General features: G+C 32.6%; 1 protein-coding gene across 19 annotated transcripts in view; it reads right to left on the reverse strand.

Moving 5' to 3' along the window:
- The window catches only part of LOC114338881 (formin-J), a 552,435-nt gene that overhangs the window by 380,947 nt on the left and 149,548 nt on the right, over positions 1 to 21,940 (reverse strand). For 17 of the 19 annotated variants that reach the window (XM_050655079.1, XM_050655062.1, XM_050655077.1 and 14 more), the window contains exon 2: positions 13,936 to 13,999. The exons of the other annotated variants lie outside the window; for them this stretch is intronic. The gene's annotated coding sequence lies outside the window, so the exon portion shown is untranslated. The remainder of the gene's footprint in view (positions 1 to 13,935; positions 14,000 to 21,940) is intronic. 19 annotated transcript variants of the gene reach the window in all.

The raw sequence follows: 21,940 nt of genomic DNA on the forward strand, positions 1-21,940 counted from the left end.
CAAGAGAAGGGACCTGCAGTTGATGCTGCCATACAGCGTAATCTTGATAGATATGAAGCTTAAAAGCAATGTAACGGAAGAAACTATTTTGGACTTGTTCAAGTTTCCTAATGTAGACCAAGTAGTGTGGGGACCATACTGAAGAACAATACTCGAGGTGAGACCTGACCAAAGAGAAGTAAAGAACTCTAATACTGGATATGTTTGTAAAATCACGAGTTGTTCTTTTTACAAAACCCAGCATTTTCATAGATGTTTGAATGACATTGATGATGTGAGTATTGAAACAAAGAGAGTTTTCCAGTGTAATCCCCAAGTCCTTGATTTTATTAACAGTGTTGAGCAATTGGCCATCAATGCAATAGTTTGATAATATTGGGTGGTGAGTACGGTTAAAGTTAATTACATGACATTTGATTGAATTAAGGTTCATACCATTAAGTGAACACCATGCAGAGAGGTTATTCAGTTCTGATTGCAATATGGCAGCATCATAATGATTTTTTATAACTTTAAAGCACTTCAAGTCATCAGCAAATAGCTAGGCGTTACAATCGTGAAAACAGTTGGTAATATCATTAATAAATATATTAAAGAGTAATAGACCCAAATGGGACCCCTGTGGTACACCTGACTTAACTGGAAAGGTTTGTGAGTAAAAGTGGTTTACTCGAACTTGTTGAAATCTTTCGGTTAAATAACTCTGTAACCACTGCAACAAAGGTCCACTTATGCCATAGGAGCTAAGCTTTTGAATCAGGAGTTCATGATTTACTCTGTCAAAGGCCTTGGAAAAGTCAGTATAAATTGAATCAACTTGAAGTCCCTTCTCCAAGGCTTCAGACAGAAAATCAACATAGGTCAACAAACTCAGTTCAGCAGACTTACCTGTAGTAAAACCAAATTGCTGAGAGTTTAGGATCCCGGAGCTATCGAAGGTGAGGAAATCAGTTATAATACTCTCAAAAACCTTTGGTATAACACTAAGAATAGATATAGGGCGGTAATTACTAATATTAGATTTATTACCAGATTTATATATTGGTGTGACATATGAAAGTTTCCAAAAGTCTGGAAACTGACCTACATCCAAAGATTTATTAAATATATGAAACAAAGGTCGCGATAGTACAAAACTGAATTCCTTAAGAAAATTAGGTGGTATACCATCAGGCCCAGGACCCTTGTTGACACTTAATGATGAAAGCTTTTCGTAAATTTTGGAAATCTGGATACGATATGATGAGATATTGAGTTGAGACTGAATATGGTCAACATTGCAATTTAAAGTAATATCACTATAAAGTGATGAAAAGTGATCTGCAAATAAGTTGGCAATATCATTGCCACATGAAGCTACAGAGTCATTCAGGGACATTGAGTCAGGTATACAATTGTTTTCACGCTTGCTACCTACAAATTTCCAAAAATGCCTTGCGTTATTTTGTATAGAAAATTCGGTGAAACGTATGTAATTGTCATAACAGCATTTAGATAGATTTTTACAATTTGTTCTCAGATGACAAAAATCAGCATAGCTTTCAGGAGTCTTTAAGGTTTTATAAATTTTATGAGCTTTTATTTTTTCCTTTAACAATTGCTTAAGCTCAGAAGAATACCAACAAGGAAATTTCTTAGTACTAAAATATTTAATTGGAGTGAAATGTTCAATGAGAGAGTAAATAATGTCATAAAACATAGCGATCATATCGGAAAGATCTCTACCACGAAACAGGTTATCCCATTCTATATATTCTAGACATTGGTGAATTGCTGGAAAGTTTGCATTACGGAAATCATAATAATATTCGTTACCAGAAATTGACCTATCAAAAACATTAAGCTGCAATGATGTTAACAGAGGAGGATGATGAGAGTCAGGTGAAACCAGAGCATCGTCAGCTTCAGAAATGACAAGCTCTTCTGGGGCCAGGATAAGATCCAGAATAACACCCCTGCTATTAAATATAAAATTACATTGAAAAAGATTATGATAAGCACACATATTTGAAACAACCTCAATGCCATCAACTACATTTAGAGGTGATGAAGTTTGTGAGGTTGCAGAAGAGCAATAATCTTCAACTCTCCACCTAGCTGAGGGGAGATTATAGTCATCAAATAAGTGAAATTTCAGGGATGAAAACTGTTCACTTAGAAGCATCAGTTGGTCAGCATGAACTTGATAGGTGTAGGCTGGAGATTGAGGTGGAATGTATAGAGCTCCCAGAATAAGTTTGCCGTGGAACCGTACAAACAGCTGTTCAATAGAAGGATCAGATTGGATTCGTAATGATGAATATTTCTTTAAAATAGCTATTAATACTCCACCCCCTCTAAGAGATGAACTAGAGGCAGGTGTACGATCCTGTCTATAGATATTGTAATTGACAAGACCAATTTCAGCATCAGCAATGTCACTATTGAGCCAAGTTTCTGTTAGAATGATAATATCATAGGTACAATTAAAAACATTGAGGCTTAATTCAGTAAGTTTTGTTCTGAGACCCCGGACATTTTGGTAATAGACTGTAAACTTGCCCAAGTCAGTAGAGTTTAAAGGTTTTTTTGAATGATTTTAGGTATGTTATTGAAATACTTAATCGTGAGATTAACCTCTCCAGCATTTTGTCTCTCTGAAAGCTCGGACCTTAGACTATCTAAAAGCTTTCTTTGGTAAGGGGTTTGATCTAAAATAAAATATATCTTTTTTTCACGACTAACTGTTTGTTTGTTTTTAATAACATGAAGAGCATCACTTGCTGAAGAAAAAATTACTTTAATGGGACGATGTCCATTCTTGTTCACATTTCCAAAGCGTAAGATTTTGACTTCATTTGTGTTGATGGAGGCATGAGCCTTTGATAAAATAGATTTTACTTGAGAAGCATCTTCAGAAGTGTTACTTTTCAATGCATTTCTCATTTGAAATCCAACGAGTAGGCGCTCATACAGACAATTTCTACGTAGATTACGTACATTTACGTACGGGAAATACTATGTGTTTATGGCTTTGTTTAACAAATAAAAACTTAATTTTTAGCAATGCAAGTAATCAAAACCGATAGAATTTGATTTGAACTTTCAAATGCAGTAAGCAGAATTGCTATTTTATTTTTTAATCAAGTTATTCGGGTACAAAAATTGTACTTTTTCGATTTTTTGAAAGTTCAACCGCGTTTATCTCGAAACTACGAAAAAACTTATTTTTTGCTGAGGATCACCCAAACAATACAAAAAAATTGTTTGTTTTGCGAAAAATCGCTGTTATGTAATTCCTGAAGTTCTTTGTTTATAACAATCTTATCGACATCCGAATCAACTGTTACCCAAAAGATTCGTGTTCTACGGGTCAAAATACATAAAAAACTTGGGTAAGTCCATCTGAATTAAGGAGGCCGTTGTACCCCCTCTGGCGACAGGACTAATTCATTTTGAGTCCCTCGTGTTTTTTTTAGTCCTTGATGAAAGTTTTTAACTTCTTTTTAGACATAGTTTTCTTCTATTATTTCTAGTTGATTTTCCAGTAATTTTCCCTTCGTTTGCCTGCAAAATCGTTTAGCTTCTCTTCTTTTGTTTTTATAATATTCTTTACTTTGTTCTGTGTTGTTTCTAATATTTTCCATTTTTGCGTTGTTTCTTCCCTGCTCTACTATACTTTTGCAGCCCTCATCAAACCATTGTTCTCTCGTTACTTTTTCTGCTTTCCCAATGCTAAGGTCTGCATTGGAAAATTGCCAGGTTGAAAGTGCTTAGCCAGGGAAATAAATACATTTTACACTCTTTGACATACCATATTGTTTGTTTCATTTCTTGGATTCATTCAATTGTGAACAAAATTTATCAGTCTTTCAAGTATTTTGAGTATATGCTTTAATTTTCAATAATATTCAATGGTCAAGATTGTAATTAATTACACATACACGTGTAAACTTTCCCAATTCAACCTCTAGTTAAGACGATTGTACGCGGATTGTGTAAGAATCCGTAGGAGGTTTGGACACTACAATATCATTCCTTGTTGCTTACTATCGTTGTAGTTGGATTGTAAAAACTAGACAAAATTAAAAACTTTTTATTGTCAGTGTCAATATATCATTCATTATAGGCTAGAGCCCACACAGAATCTGGTAAGATTTTATTAGATTGATGATGCCCTAAACAGGATAGTACAAGGTGAATGTATCAATGATATTTATGCGGTTTTCATAAACTTGGAGTTCCGTATGTAAAAATAGATGAAAATGAGAATTCTATACGTATAGATAAAAGGCAATAAATATTTTTTAGTGGATATACGTCAAAAAATTGGTAATTTATGTTCAAATTTGGATAGTAAAGTATAAAACTTTTGTTTGAATTGAATTATTAAATATTTCACAAGAAAAAAGGAATTTCCTCTAGTCGGCTTTCTACCATGAATCAAAAAACATGAACAAAAGGGAAAAGAGAAAATTCTCTTTTAGGTTGGAATGCAGAATCCTTGGTAACAATCTATTGCCTGAGGTTTTTACAAATTATAAAGCAAGCAGACCGATACCTAACTGACATGGGAGAATCTACAATATGCATTCATCACCTGTCCGCTTATCTAGAAAAAAAAAAGAATGTGTGTGTACTTTGTAAGCACGTAAGAAGTTATTCTTCTATTATATAATTTTAACGAAGTAAATATACTTAACAGGTTATTTGTATTCTATTTAAATATTAAACTAACTTTCTTATCTACCACTTTCAAAATTTTTTTATTAAAACAACCAAAAATAAAAAAAAATGAATCGTCCAGGATTCGAACCCGGGACCTTTCGATCTCTCACCGAACGCTCAACAACTAGACTACCGAATCTCCTGTAATTGACACGTAAGTTTCGGATATAATTACACAACACGGTGACAAATAGATTGAGTGGTATCGTGATAAAAATGATATACCTACATATTTTATTATCTTACTACAGAAGAAGAAAAATTCAAAGACACAAAAATTATAATAAATAATACATTTACTAAAAACACTAATATATTCTTTTAATAACTTATTTGCGCTAATACAGATACTATCTTGAAAGATTAGGAACGAACTACATACTGTCTGTGTGCGCATGCGCGAAGATTTATGAAAAATTTTACTCTCAATCGCGCCTAAAGAGGAATGACTTCAAAAATCCAACAGAATTCTGCATCATTAGTACTCAAATATGATTAAAATAAAATAAGGAAAGACAGAAGCTACCACCATTGGTTGTAATATTATGTTTCTTCTTTTTAGAGTTTTCAGAACCGCCTGTGGGGTACCCAGACATGTAGGACTTCCTGTCACTGTATGTTGCTGATGCTGAGGACAAGAACCTCACATTAAGCAATGGCAACATTGCCAATGCAATGCGATACTGCAACTGTAGCACTCTGCAGTAAGAATTAAACTTTTATGGAATTAAACAGTTTTTTTGTAGTATATGAAGATAATCAGTTCTCAAAAATATTAGGAACATAGAAAAAACATTGCAAAAACCTCATTGCCTAGAAATATCTTATTTTGGAAACAAAGATCCTTTTTTTAATATGACACAATTTGATTCACGTATGTAGTAAATCATTATTTATCTCTATTTATAACTACAATAAAAATGTTGATTGGAAATAGAAAGACGCTTTGTTTGTCTTTAATTTGCAAGGAAGCAGCAGTAAGATAATCATGTAGACAAAAGGAAAAATCTTCGTTTAAAATCAATTATTCGACATATTTTATGGCTTCGTTTAATCCATAGTAATACACTATGTTATAAGGATTAACAATATAATAAATTTGCTGTATAACTGCGAATAGTGAAGTGCAATATTGAAGTAAGAATAATTATTAACGGCGGCAAATTGACTGTGACTGAGATTCTACATACTCTTTAAAATATTTACAAGCGTCTATTAATCGATTTTAATTGTCTGGAGACACAATTTAATAATAATTTCTCTGGCAGTTTATTTCTTTAAATTTAAATTTAACATTATATAGTTCTATGTTACTAGATAGATAGATATATTTAAAGAGGTGACCTTCTGGCCTATTCCACTGCGACCTTTTCAGATCTATTGTGGTCTTGTAGTCCTAGATAAGATTCTCAAGCCCGACCCTTTTTAAAAAGTCTAATAGCTGCGAGACTGAACCTTCCATGTAGCTCTTTTTCGGTGGCTTTTCTTCTCCTAATGCAAAGACGCGCACATTTGCCAGACTGTCACACTGACATAGAAAATGCTCTGATGTTTCTTCTTCCAGGTGACAGAATCTGCACAGGTCATCATCTGCCAATCCCATCAGCTTTAAGTGCCTATTCAGCTTACAATGCCCTGTAAGCAGACCTACTATGGCTTTGACTGTTTTCCTCTCTTTGCTTATTAGGTCTGCCTACCGTAAATTTTGGCGAATGTTCTGTAATGAACTGTTTCGCCTGTCTTTGACCTGGTGAATTCCTCCACCATTCCAAAGATTTGTGAGCTACCCATTTTCTTGTAGCCGTTTTTGTTACTGATTTTTGCAACGCCGAAGAAGGGTTCCGGTCCAACGAATGGCATTGATGAGCCTTATTTGGCCATTTCATCTGCTTTTTAATTACCCTTATGACGCTCGTGCCCGGTAACCAGGCTACCGGAACCTTGCAACGGTCTCCTAGTGTATTTAGGGCACACACATAATCCTATACTAGCTTAGAATTGAGTAGTCGACTTGCAAACACGCTATGTGTATGAACAATTAATTTGAGTAAAGTAAAATATACATTTAACTCTTAATCCAAATAGAAAATAAATATTTTGCTTTGTGCTAATTTTGAAGAGATTAATATAGAATCGGTAAGAGTCAGATAAAAAAAAACATGTGTCAATAATAGTTTTTTATTTAAATTTCAAAATTGAACACAGGCAGTTTTGCATGAGTACACTCAATTTTCTCTTTTTTTCACCTTGTAACTTATTTAAATAAACATTATAGGGATTTTCAGGGACTTTCCGCTCTCGGTAATAATGTAATCTTTTATTCTGCATTTAAATTTTTCAAAAATAATAATCAGTTTTCTCAGGATTCGAAAAAAAATGAATGCATTTAAAGAGCATTGCAAGCAAATTTTGCGCATACCCACTTAATGTAGTGTTAATACATATTTATTCATTTAATTTAAAGTATGTTTTGTTTTTAAAATAAAAGTTATCGTTCATTTTGTGGAGTTTAATAAAAATAACAAGCTTCAATAATATTTAAGGGGCGGCATTTCGAAGACTTGCATCATATTGAAAAGATGTACCGCACGGCTCTGATAACACAAAAATCTATAAATATATGTTAACAGTCACATAGCAATTTTTGAAAGTGCTAAAGTAGTAGAAAGGTAGCCACTTCAGGACACTTTGACCTTTGAACCCTAGCGATACAACATCGCGCGTGACTACAGCAGACCGCGTGACTCCGGCGTGGGTGACATCAGTGGAGTAACTTGTCGGGACTTGTCGGGTGACGTCAGTGGGGTAACTTGTCGGGACTTGTTGGGTGACGTCATTGGGGAGCTTGTCGGGTGACGTTAGTGGGCCACAACTCCGATTAATTATTTTAATTATATTTTAAGTCATTATAATAGTCTAAGTATGTCAATAACCATTAATATTAAACAAAAAATTTTTCCTTAGGAGGGAATTGAACCAAGTACTAACACGATAGTAACTAGATACACATTCCGCGAACCCACGCAAACGCTTGCTAGACACTGGTAATATAAGGTATAAAAAAAACAAATAGATAGGTAAAAATTGTAAAGAAAATTACTACATACTTAAATGTATTATAAAATTAATATATTCCTAAATTTTAGAAGAAACATTCGTAAATAGGTACATTTATACAAAACACAAAAGCATGTAGGTACTTACACATAGGTATTACTGTATATGAAGAAGCTTCTATAAGTAGAAAGGTAGCCACTTCAGGACACTTTGACCTTTGAACCCTAGCGATACAACATCGCGCGTGACTACAGCAGACCGCGTGACTCCGGCGTGGGTGACGTCAGTGGAGTAACTTGTCGGGACTTGTCGGGTGACGTCAGTGGGGTAACTTGTCGGGACTTGTTGGGTGACGTCATTGGGGAGCTTGTCGGGTGACGTTAGTGGGCCACAACTCCGATTAATTATTTTAATTATATTTTAAGTCATTATAATAGTCTAAGTATGTCAATAACCATTAATATTAAACAAAAAATTTTTCCTTAGGAGGGAATTGAACCAAGTACTAACACGATAGTAACTAGATACACATTCCGCGAACCCACGCAAACGCTTGCTAGACACTGGTAATATAAGGTATAAAAAAAAACAAATAGATAGGTAAAAATATAGTAAGGATAGTAGAAAGGTAGCCACTTCAGGACACTTTGACCTTTGAACCCTAGCGATACAACATCGCGCGTGACTACAGCAGACCGCGTGACTCCGGCGTGGGTGACATCAGTGGAGTAACTTGTCGGGACTTGTCGGGTGACGTCAGTGGGGTAACTTGTCGGGACTTGTTGGGTGACGTCATTGGGGAGCTTGTCGGGTGACGTTAGTGGGCCACAACTCCGATTAATTATTTTAATTATATTTTAAGTCATTATAATAGTCTAAGTATGTCAATAACCATTAATATTAAACAAAAAATTTTTCCTTAGGAGGGAATTGAACCAAGTACTAACACGATAGTAACTAGATACACATTCCGCGAACCCACGCAAACGCTTGCTAGACACTGGTAATATAAGGTATAAAAAAAACAAATAGATAGGTAAAAATTGTAAAGAAAATTACTACATACTTAAATGTATTATAAAATTAATATATTCCTAAATTTTAGAAGAAACATTCGTAAATAGGTACATTTATACAAAACACAAAAGCATGTAGGTACTTACACATAGGTATTACTGTATATGAAGAAGCTTCTATAAGTAGAAAGGTAGCCACTTCAGGACACTTTGACCTTTGAACCCTAGCGATACAACATCGCGCGTGACTACAGCAGACCGCGTGACTCCGGCGTGGGTGACGTCAGTGGAGTAACTTGTCGGGACTTGTCGGGTGACGTCAGTGGGGTAACTTGTCGGGACTTGTTGGGTGACGTCATTGGGGAGCTTGTCGGGTGACGTTAGTGGGCCACAACTCCGATTAATTATTTTAATTATATTTTAAGTCATTATAATAGTCTAAGTATGTCAATAACCATTAATATTAAACAAAAAATTTTTCCTTAGGAGGGAATTGAACCAAGTACTAACACGATAGTAACTAGATACACATTCCGCGAACCCACGCAAACGCTTGCTAGACACTGGTAATATAAGGTATAAAAAAAAACAAATAGATAGGTAAAAATTGTAAAGAAAATTACTACATACTTAAATGTATTATAAAATTAATATATTCCTAAATTTTAGAACAAACATTCGTAAATAGGTACATTTATACAAAACACAAAAGCATGTAGGTACTTACACATAGGTATTACTGTATATGAGGAAGCTTCTAACACGTTCATTTCAATAATGTCTACACATCGGAGCCATTAACGAAAATATATATTTTTTTAACATAGCGTGGTTTGCAAGTGGAATACTCACTTGACATATTATACAGAATTGAGTGTCTTAAGCGCTGCCTGACTGTGAAGATGGCAACTGAACGTAACGTTCTTTCCTTCCTTTCTATTTCTTCCATGCAGTGATGGATTGCCGTTATGTCCTCCTGGAAAACTGTGATATCCTTAAATAGATTTACCGGACTAACCTTAAATAATAATGGAACATAAAATATGTTTTCTAATACAAAAAAAAACAAATGATTGTGATGAAATGCTGCATTCTGCTGATGACAAGAGTACCATGTAAGGAGCTTGTCAAAAAAAATTAAAAAGAATAGGAAACAAGTGCAACATCTTATTCTTCAGGCTTAAGTAATCCAACTTTGGACAAAGACATCCCCCAATTCCCATCAATCCACTGTTTTCTATTTTGCGGTACTTGCTTCCAGTTGTGTCCTCCAATCTTCTTAATGTCATCAGCCCATCTCATTTGTGATCTTCCTCTGTTTCCCCTTCCTAACCATGGTCCATGGAGAATAAGGTTACCTATAGCAAATTATCAATAAAAAAAAGAATGTGTGTGTGTACTTTGTACGCACGTAAGAAGTTATACTTCCATTATATGATTTCAACGAAATTAATGTACTTTAAACAGTTTATTAATATTTTATTTAAATATTAAAATAATTTTAATATTTACTACTTCTCAAAAATTTTTATTAAAACAGTGCCAAAAATTAAAATAATAAAAGAATAAAACACACACAAACAAACACATTGAAAAATGCCACAAATGATTTCTGAACAATGTAGGAAATTTTTTTAACTAAATACGTCATCATCATCATTCTCTTTGCCTTATCCTTATGCGGGGTCGGTTTCCCTAATTGCGTTTCTCCACACAATTCTATCTTGAATCATATCAATGTTAATCTCCTTTACCAACATGTCCTGCCTTATCGTCTCCCCCCAGGTCTTGTTTGGTCTTCCTCTCCTACTCCTTCCAGGAATCTGCACTTCAGCTATTCTTCGTATTGGGTAATTAACGTCTCGACGTTGAACATGACCAAACCATCTTAACCTATGCTCTCTCATTTTGGCATCAATTGGTGCCACACCCACACCTAGACTTGCCCTAATATACTCATTTCTAATTTTATCCTTCTTTGTCACTCCACTCATCCATCTAAGCATTCACATTTCCGCCACATGCATTCGTTGTTCCTCTTTCTTTTTCGCTGCCCAACATTCAGTTCCGTGCATCATAGCCGGTCTTATGGCTGTTTTATAGAATTTTCCCTTCAGCTTCATTGGAATTTTTCTGTCACACAACACACCACTTGCTTCTTTCCACTTCATCCATCTAGCCCTAATTCTACTGCATGCATCTCCATCTATTTCTCCATTACTCTGTAATACCGATCCTAAGTACTTAAAACTATTGCTTTTCACAATCATTTCACCATCCAAAGATACCATTTTATTTGTAGTAACTCCATCTTTAAATGAACATTCCAAATACTCTGTTTTTGTCCTACAAAGTTTTAAACCTTTTTCCTCCAGAGCTTGTCTCCACTGTTCCAGCTTTTGTTCTAAGTCTCTTTCACTATTTCCTATTAACACTGCATCATCAGCATACATTAGGCACCATGGAATACTACCCTGTAGTTTCGCTGTTATCTGGTCCAAAACTAATGAGAATAAAAGGGGACTAAGCACCGAGCCTTGGTGCAATCCTACTTTCACCTGAAATTTATCAGTCTCTCCCACACCTGTTCTAACACTAGTCGTTACTCCCTCATACATATCTCTCACAATCTTTACATATTCGCCAGGGACTCCTTTCTTATTGAGTGCCCACCACAGAATCTCTCGTATTTTAACTAAATACGTATTTTCTGAAAAAAAAAATTATATAATAAATAAACTTACAATCATAAAATGTTAAAAAAAAATAAAAAAATAAAAGTTTCCATTGGGGTTCGAACCCGCTTATCAGCGCAGTTAGTATTGAAATTCATTCACCTAAAACTTTTACCCACGGAGACCGTATGTCATCACGTGCGAAGCATTACATACTAATTTGGTAGGTTCTTTTTAAATTTTCCAAATAGGTAGGTAAGAATTACCTATGAAATGTTTTATTAGGATACTGAAACATTTACAATTATTACGTAGCTGTCGCTTTTAAAAACTATTTAAAAAGTCACTACAATATTACTCGACTCTCTGATTCTTTAGTTTTGTATGAGATCGTCCCACTTGATTGATGTTATTCACAGATCTCTACGCCTTCGAGATAATCGGTTTTTATCAGTAATTTTGTGATTGAAAACCGCAGTCACAGAATAAAACTCCACTTCTCTGTTTGATGGGCTTCCACACCTGGCATTTTTTCTATGTTAATAAGTCCAAAAATTTATACGAAAACTGTTTAAAAAAGCAGTATAACTAACTTTTGTCTGTTGTTTCTCTTCACACAACAGCCATAACCACAAAAATAGACCCCATTAAACCACAGCTGTGCTACATCCGCCATATTGGATAATTTTTGACATGTCATTTGAACACCCAATCAGAGCAAAGGTATAACGCGCGTGCGTCCGGCCCTAAGGATTTTGATGTAAAATTCACTCCCATCGCTCCTAAAGAAGTATAACTTCAAAAATACAACGATTTGGGTCGGTCACCTCATAAGAATGGATAATATCAACCTAAATATTTACACTATTAATATTTTGCGTTTGTAAGTTCATTGCGGATATATCTTTGCTGAATACAATAGCTTAATAATTGGCAAAAGCAATATAAATGAAAACAAAAGGACCTTTGCTTTTAAATTGTTTTAGTTTCAAAGTTAGTAGAATTAATGATTCTTCTCGATTATACTCTATCATGGTAGTGGTTTGGTATTAAGCCAATTATTGATTTTTCGGCGTAAACAATAGATTGGAGCTTTTCCTGCGAACAAAAGTTGTTTGAAAGTATGTCGGTACGTAGTAACAATGACCTATATTTTATTGATCACCTCATAAAATATTCATGATTGTTACACACTCGCGTGTAAATTTAGTACTTTCTGAGATCGATGAACATAAAATAGCTTGTATGAAATCTTTAAAAAGATTATTATCTTACTGCAGCAATCATTAGTTCCTTTTCTTTTGTTCTGTCATTATGGTAGGGGAGCCCAAGCGGGGATTTTTGTAGTCACTCGAGCGCGTCAGATTATCACATGGGAAGAAACCTTGTACCCTGTAAATGTATCCCTACTATATATTGGATCTAATACAGGGGAGTTCATTAAGGGGGGTCCGAAAAAAAATCTATCCTTAGAAAAACTCGAAATCGTTAGATTAAGATGGGGTAAGTTAAGTACTTGCAGAACAGTGTATATTTCAAAAATCTGACGGTTCGAGCGGGGCGTAAGCAAATAGGTGAGTCACAATAGGTTTCACAAGAAAAAGGCGAATATTTCGAGAAATAAACATTAGATCGAAAAACTAAAAAATACGTGTTCAATATTTTTTGAAAAAATCTATCGAATGATACCAAACACGACCCTCACGGAGAGGGGTGGGGGGTAAATTAAAATTTTTATACGGGAATCACGCGATATTTCGCGAAATAAACATCAGATCGAAAAACTACAAAATACACGTATTCAATATTTTTGAAAAATCTATCGAATGACACCAAACACGACCTCCCACGGAGGTGGGGTGAGGGGTTACTTTAAAATCTTAAATAGGACCCACCATTTTTTATTGCAGACTTGAATTGCTTACGTAAAAATAAGTAACTTTTATTCAAAACACTTTTTCGAATTATGGATAGATGGCGCTATAATCGGAAACGAGATTGTTAGAAATGGACAATTAAATTAAAAAATGGAAAGTCCTCACTTAAATGGAAAACTTTACTAAACCTTTTTTTTGGTTTTAGGACCTAATCAACCCAATAGGTCCCCATAACGCTGGACTAACTTTAAATTTAGCATACTTTCCTACCCTACTTAGTCCCTTAGAATAAACAAAAAGTTTCTTTTGAATGAAATATTTAAAAATAAAAATCATACTAAATTTGCTAATTTTTCACCCCTGTAACTTATTAAAATAAACATTATAGAAGTTTTCAGGGACTTTCGACCATCAATAATACAGTAATATTTCATTCCGCGTTTAAATTTTTAAAAAATGCTTATTAGTTCTCTCATGAATCGAAAAAAATGAATGCATTTAAATGAGATTGGACAAAAATTTTGCGCCTACTCCCTTAAGTCTTTTCAATTAAAATAAAGGTAATAATTAAATAAATAAGTAAAAACAGTTCAATATACTTACAGGGTCTGAGGTGCTTCAGTTTTAATTTTCCGATATAATATCCAAAATGTGTGCTTGATAAAACCTGAAACAAAAATGAAAATGAAATTATTACATAGGGTAGAAGACACAATGAAAAAAGAAAGAAAACGCAATATTTTTATTAAACAACTAGAGAGAGAAAAGAGATTTTGTGAATCGGCACTTCATAAATCTTTCTGCAGGTAAGGCAGAGGCTTACTCTTATCTTATAGGGGAGTGCAATTAGAACGAAAACATGCATTGTTTCGGAAAAATTCAAACAAGCTTATATTTTTTTAAAACTATTTTGTTAGTTTATATACATGTTAAAGTAAAAAGTTCTACTCGCAGATTTGGCCGCTAATTGTTTATTGATTGTTTAAACAATAACAATTGTTTTGTATAAATAATTTTAAAAATATAGTTAAATTCATCATTTTACTTTGATCAAATATGTTTCTATTTTGTTTTTGATTATGCTGAATCCGAATATGGCATTTCAATTTGCTTATACAGAAGCTCTTATACAGTGTGTCTGGGTTGCTAGGAACCACATGGAAAACTTTTTTATTATCAATTTTAAGAAAAAAAGTTATTCTTAATGAAATGCTCTGAATAGTCAAAAATCTAAAACTCAACCATCAATAATCAATTTTCTACGAGTTATGTCAAAAATATGAATTTTGTTAAAGAGTAAAGTATAGTATTTTTACTACAAAAACGTTATTACGTAGGTCAAAATTTTTGACGTAAGAGAACTGTCAAAACATTAGAATGTGACTTTTCTTATTGCTATGTTTATTATAAACACGGCAATAATGAAAAGTCACATTCTAATGTTTTGACAGTTCTCTTACGTCAAAAATTTTGACCTACGTAATAACGTTTTTGTAGTAAAAATACTATATCTTTATATTCCAGCATATCAAAAAATGCTATTATGAAAAGTTGTTTGAAATTAGAAACTATGTCTAAATATACAATTACATCATTCTAATCGAAGAAAAAATTTAATTTTTTTCTCAAATTACGGATACTCATCATAATTTTATTACAATTATGATAACTATTTTAACGTAGAATGAAGTAAACAGTTCTGTTGTATGTAGGTATATAAATTTATTAAAAAATTCTTAAAATTTATCCACAAGGGAGTGGAAGTACAACAAAACGTTTTCGGTCAAACTGACCATCCTCAGTGTAAACGTCCAGTGTACAAGTAATTGAAACTAGCCACTTGAATAGGTGTAAAACCTCAAAATAACATTATTGCTACATTATGAGCTGTATAGTAATCGACAATAAGTCGATGTCTTAAGATTAAAAATATATCACATGTGGATGTATGTCATCCTTGCTCGGAATTTGCACAAGGTTATTGTGATCAGGTGAGAGGTTAACAACCAACTAACCTCTCACCTGATCACAACAACCTTGTGCAAATTCCGAGCAAGGATGACATACATCCACATGTGATATTTTTAATCTTAAGACATCGACTTATTGTCGATTACTATACAGCTCATAATGTAGCAATAATGTTATTTTGAGGTTTTACACCTATTCAAGTGGCTAGTTTCAATTACTTGTACACTGGACGTTTACACTGAGGATGGTCAGTTTGACCGAAAACGTTTTGTTGTACTTCCACTCCCTTGTGGATAAATTTTAAGAATTTTTTAATAAATTTATATACCTACATACAACAGAAGTGTTTACTTCATTCTACGTTGTCTTAACAAAGGTATACAGCCAACTACAGGGTTTAGCCTTTTAAAGTTTTGATAACTATTTTATTATCACTTTTATGAAAAAAAAGTTATTTTTCATAAAATGCTCTCCCTGGTCTAAAATCTAAGATACAACCAACAGATATCAAACTTTTTTAATTTTATACGAGGTATGTAAAAAATATGAATTTTCCTTAAGAGTTAAGTGCCTTTATTATTCACAATATTTTAATTAGAATATAATTGAACACCAAATCAAATTTTTTAATTCCAAACAACTTTGCTTAATAACAATTTTCGATATTGTGAAATGTAATGGTACTTTACTCTTGAGTGAAATTCATATTTTTTGACATACCTCATATAACATTAATTAAATTCGATATTTGATGATTGTATCTTAGATTATATACGATGCAGAGTATTTTATAAAGAATAACTTTTTTTCGTAAAACTGATAATAAAAAAGTTATCAATAGGTTCCAAGTTACGCAGACATACTGCCTGAGCAAAAAAAATTTTTTTTGCTGAACATTTATTATTGTTTAAGCTCATTATTAAATGTATTTTAGGTAAGTTTTACAAAAAAAAGTTTTGATCACTTTGTACAAACATTTTTTTAGCTGGTAATTTTCGGTTTTTGTATTACATTTTTGTTATCTTTCTTAATTTTCTTAAAAAGAAATAGTTTATTTAATTTCTAAAGTAAAATAATTTAGTACATTTTAGATATTACATCCTAAGCTTTAAAAAAGCACTTATAAAGCTGTAATAGATCTGTTCAAACTTGAGTAATACCGTCTTAAAATGGTGGTAATTCTATAAAACTACGAAGATTTCAAAAATTACATTTTTTGAGATGTCATATCATTTGAATAAAATTTTTAAGATTTTTTTTGCATAAAACATCATTTAGCAAGATGCTTGAAAAGTAAGTTGTGCAAAACTGAGAATTTTATAAGAAAAACTGTATTAGTTACACATTTTTAAATTATTTTTAAACAAAATTCATGTAAGGCTCACTTTCCGACCACACCGTAGTTATGCCCATCCATTTTATTTCCTTCTATTATAACCATAAGATAGCTTAATTATTCTTCTTTCATGTTCAATTTGTAAAATTTCATTTGATCCATTAGTTAAAGAATTACATTAAACTAACTCAACCATGCACTTCGCCGTACGTTCGTTTACAGTGCACCAATGCTTGTGAGAAGGGTGACTTTAGCGTTATAATTAAAAAATTATAGAAGATACAGATTTAATTTTAGAAAATTCTTTATATAAGGTTTTTTTTTTGTAAAAATTTTCTGAATTTTTCAATGGTCAAATCAGTTTTTTTCTAAAATTTATATTTTCGGAGTTATTTAAAAAAACATCTAATTTCGTAGTTCATTTGTTTAATAAAAAATTAAGCACCCACTTCTTCTCGAGTAGAACTTTTTGATATGTTGTTTATTAAACATTTCTTAATGAAATTACAAAAAGTTCTATCTTGTTTGATTTTTTCCGAAGTGAAAATCTATATGCACTCCCCTATTATAGATAATTATGTAAATATAATTTTGTCAGTCGTATCAAAGTATATTATAGTTCTTTTAATCGACACACGCTGGGTTCAGCTCTTTTCAATAGCGACTAGACTAATAGTGTTTACGAATGGGAGTTCTGTAGACTTCAAAAATGTGATGTCCTTAAACTTTAATCACAATTTACGCCATTATTAATCAAAATTCAGAGTTGTCGCAATGATATTAAAATGATTGTATATGAGTGTATACGATGTGTGGTGTCTTTTATATTGAACAAATAAACCTTTGATCCAGTTGTTTCTCTTCTCTTATTATTTTTGTAATTAAGTTTATCAAATTATCCCCTCGTTATAAATTTCAATCTGCAGGCTTATTCACGTTCATACGTTAAACAATCATGCATGAACGTATATTTTTTTTCTTTTAGACTCGCGACCGAGTAGAAAAAATTTAAAACAATCGAGAGCTGCCCGTCGATCCATTTAAATTTTCAATTACGATTTCAATTAAATAATTGAATTGGTTAATCGAAAAGCTACCAATAAAACACTTTACATAATGTTCATGATAAATTAACAACATAAGTTGATAAATTCGAAAACTAAAGGTTGAAATTATTGACTTGAATAAAAGTTCGATTAAAAAATATGTATATGTTTTTAATTTGTATAGATCTAATATGACAAGACGTTTTTTACGAAATAAAGAACTTCAAAATAATAGGTATACCTATAGGTAAGATTTATTTATGCTTTTTGTCATTTTAGTGATCAATCATCATTATCATTCTCTTTGTCATAATCCCTAAGGCTAAGGCTCCACGGGCGAGAAATTGACGCTAGCAGTAGCCGTAAAACGAACTTAAGGTTCCGCGGAACGGAATAGGAATAGCCGAACTGAACCGACTACGCACAAGTCCTGTAGTCGGTACAGTTCGGCTATTCCTATTCCGTTCTGCGGAACCTTAAGTTCGTTTTGCGGCTACTGCTAGCGTCAATTTCCAGCCCGTGGAGCCGTAGCCTAAGCGGGCTCGACTTCCCTAATTGCATTTCTCCATAAATCATGGAGCATGGCTCTTGGGTCATATCAACATCAATCCCCTTTACCAACATGTCCTGCCTAATCGTCTCCCCCCACGTCTTCTTTGGTCTTCCTCTTCTACTCCTTCCAGGAATCTGCACTTCTAGTCCAGAAAGCCACTGCGCATCCGCTAGGAAAAATATTCTAATTCGGATTTTTTGCACAATCTTACTCAAAAAGGACCCCTTTTAACAAATTTGCATGTTGCCAGGATCAAAAGTTGGTCAAAAATTTTTTAAACGTTTTTTTTTTTTGTTTTTTTCCTAAAATTATTTTTTTGCATGGAACAAAATTCTTTTAGGTTTTTTGGATCATTCCAAACAGAAAAGGTCTTTAGTGACTTTTCTCTAAAGTTGATAGTTTTTGACATATAAGCGATTAAAAATTGAAAAATTGCGAAATCGGCCATTTTTAACCCTCAAAAACTATGTAAAAAACTGAAAATTTGAATGTTGCCAAGGTAGATAGATATTCTTTAAACATCGATTGATGAAATCCCGAAGAGTTTTTTGCAATACAGTATCAAAAACTCCTTTGTTTTTTAATTGCTTATCAAGCGTGCGCGACACTATTTTCCACCGACAGTATGGTGCAAATGAAAGCAATAAATTCGTTATTTCGTAAACCAGAGACTTTAAGGAAAAATCCCAAAACAGGTCGGTTTTTATTTTCAAGTTATGATATTGTGGCATATATAGTATACTAGTGATGTCATCCATCTGGGCGTGATGACGTAATCGATGATTTTTTTAAATGAAAATACGGGTCGTGTGCTAGCTCATTTGAAAGGTTCTTCAATTCTCTATTCAGTAATATAAACATGTATATAATTATTTATACAGGGTGTCCAAAAAATTTTTATTAAATTAAATCATTTGGCAAATTGACAAAAAAATTAAATTATTGGACACCCTGTATAAATAATTATGTAAATGTTTATATTACTGAATAGAGAATTAAAGAACCTTTCAAATGAGCTATCACACGACCCCTATTCTCATTTAAAAAAATAATCGATTACGTCATCACGCTCAGATGGATGACGTCACTAGTATACCATATATGTCACAATATCATAACTTAAAAATAAAAATCGACCTGTTTCGGGATTTTTTCTTAAAGTCGCCGGTTTACGAAATGACGAATTTATTCCTTTCATTTGCACCATACTGCATACACATGCAACGGTGGAAAATAGTGTCGCGCACGCTTGATTAGCAATTAATAAACAAAGGAGTTTTGAATATTGTATTGAAAAAAACTCTTCGGGATTTCATCAATCGATGTTTAAAGAATATCTACCTACCTTGGCAACATTCAAATTTTCAGTTTTTTACATAGTTTTTGAGGGTTAAAAATGGCCGATTTCGCAATTTTTCAATTTTTAATCGCTTATAATATGTCAAAAACTATCAACTTTAGCAAAAAGTTACTAAAGACCTATTCTGTTTGCGATGATCCAAAAAACCTAAAAAAATTTTGTTCCATGCAAAAAAAATAATTTTAGGAAAAAAACAAAAAAAAAAAACGTTTAAAAAATTTTGGACCAACTTTTGGTCCTGGCAACATGCAAATTTGTTAAAAGGGGTCCTTTTTGAGTAAGATTGTCCAAAAAATCCGAAATAGAATATTTTTCCTAGCGGATGCGCAGTGGCTTTCTTGACTATTCACCTATTCTTCGTATTGGGTGATTAACGTCTCGACGTTGAACATGACCAAACCATCTCAACCTATGCTCCCTCATTTTAGCATCAATTGGTATCACCTCTAGACTTCCGCTAATATACTCCTTATTAATTTGGTCATACATTGCTTTCAGTATTTTCCATATATAGACCAGGGCGCATCTGTAAAAATATTAGTACATTTGGACGTTGAGAGGTGACTCAAATTTTTTTGCAGAAATTGCTTGAAAATAACTCAAATAATAATATTTGAGTTTTCCTCCCACTCAAAAAGGTCCGGAACATTGTTTAAATAATCAAAATGTCAAAAAATGAAGGAAAAATTCGATATTTTTCTTCGTTTTTTGATTATAACTTTAAAAGTATTCATTTCTGAGAAAAGTTGTACTGACATAAAAGTTGTGTAATTAAATTTCCTACAATAGAGAATTAGTTAGAATTTTAAAAAATAGTTACCCTTGTTGCAAAATAGCAATAATTGCGAAAAAAAGATACAAAAACAAGTATTCGCATTTTAAGTTTTTCAACCATTTATGCTAGACTTAGGACCTTCACGTTTCACCCAGAAAAACTTTATGATACAGTAAAGTAATACTGCAAATTTCATTAAGATCGGTTTAATAGATTTTGCAAAATAAATTTTGCAATCCAGCTTTCGCAAAAAAAATTCATTTTTTCAAAATGTTACAGGACTGAAAATAAAGCAGATAGCAAGTTGAAATTTTTTTGCGTATAGAAGTGTACTGTACCTTTCATTTGCAGTTTGCAAAACTGAAATCGATTAACTACCACGGCGTCAGGAATTTTTTTAAATAAACATTAATTATTGGTGCTACGCGCAGGACAGCGGATAGTTTGCTCTGATTGGGCATTCCAATGACCTTTGATAATGATTGATACATTTTAATTTTTATTACATTTCGATATAAATAAATAAATTTGTTTATTGCAAAATAAAAACACATACTCTATCCTTTGAAATAACACTTTTTTTAGCAAAAACTTTCTTTGTTCATATATTTTAAGAGTTTAGAGAATAAAAGTTTATTATTTTTAAATATATGCAATTTATTTAAACAATATTTCACAAACAATAATAAAATTAGTTTGATTTTTGTGGAATTAAAATATTAAAATACAACAAAATATAGAGTAAGAAAATAATATATTAGATAAAGATTGGAAGAAATTTTATTGGAAATCAACTTGTGTGAATTGAACACTGCTGTCCTGCGCGTAGCACCAAAAATTAATGTTTATTTAAAAAATTTCCTGACGCCGTGGTAATTAATAGATTTTAATTTTGCAAATTGCAAATGAAAGGTACAGTACACTTCTATAAGCAAAAAAAAATTCAATTTGCTATTTGCTTTATTTTCAGTCCTGCAACATTTAAAAAAAAAGGAATTTTTATTGCGAAAGCTAGATTTCATAATTGATTTTGCAAAATCTATTAAACCGATCTTAATGAAATTTACAGTGTTGTTTTACTATATCATAAAATTTTTCTGGGTAAAATATGAAGGTCCTAAGTGTAGCATAAATGGTTGAAAAACGTAAAATGCGAATACTTGTTTTTGTATGGTTTTTTTCGCAATTATTGCTATTTCGCAACAAGGGTGACTGTTTTTTAAATTTTTAACAAATTCTATATTGTAGGAAATTTAATTACGCAACTTTTATGTCAGTACAACTTTTCTCAGAAATGAATAGTTTTAAAGTTATAATCAAAAAACCAATAAAAAAATCGAAGTTTTCCTTCATATTTTGACATTTTGATTATTTAAACAATGTTCCGGTCCATTTTGAGTGGGAGGATAACTCAAATATTATTATTTGAGTTATTTTAAAGCAATTTCTGCAAAAAAATTTGAGTCACCTCTCAACGTCCATCTCAAAACAGATGCGCCCTTGACTAATATGGCTCCCAACGACTACCACCTATTCGCTGACCTCAACACAATGCTTGCTGGAAAGA

The sequence above is a fragment of the Diabrotica virgifera genome, chromosome 6 (genome assembly GCF_917563875.1).
Source record: "Diabrotica virgifera virgifera chromosome 6, PGI_DIABVI_V3a".
Lineage (NCBI taxonomy): Eukaryota > Metazoa > Arthropoda > Insecta > Coleoptera > Chrysomelidae > Diabrotica > Diabrotica virgifera.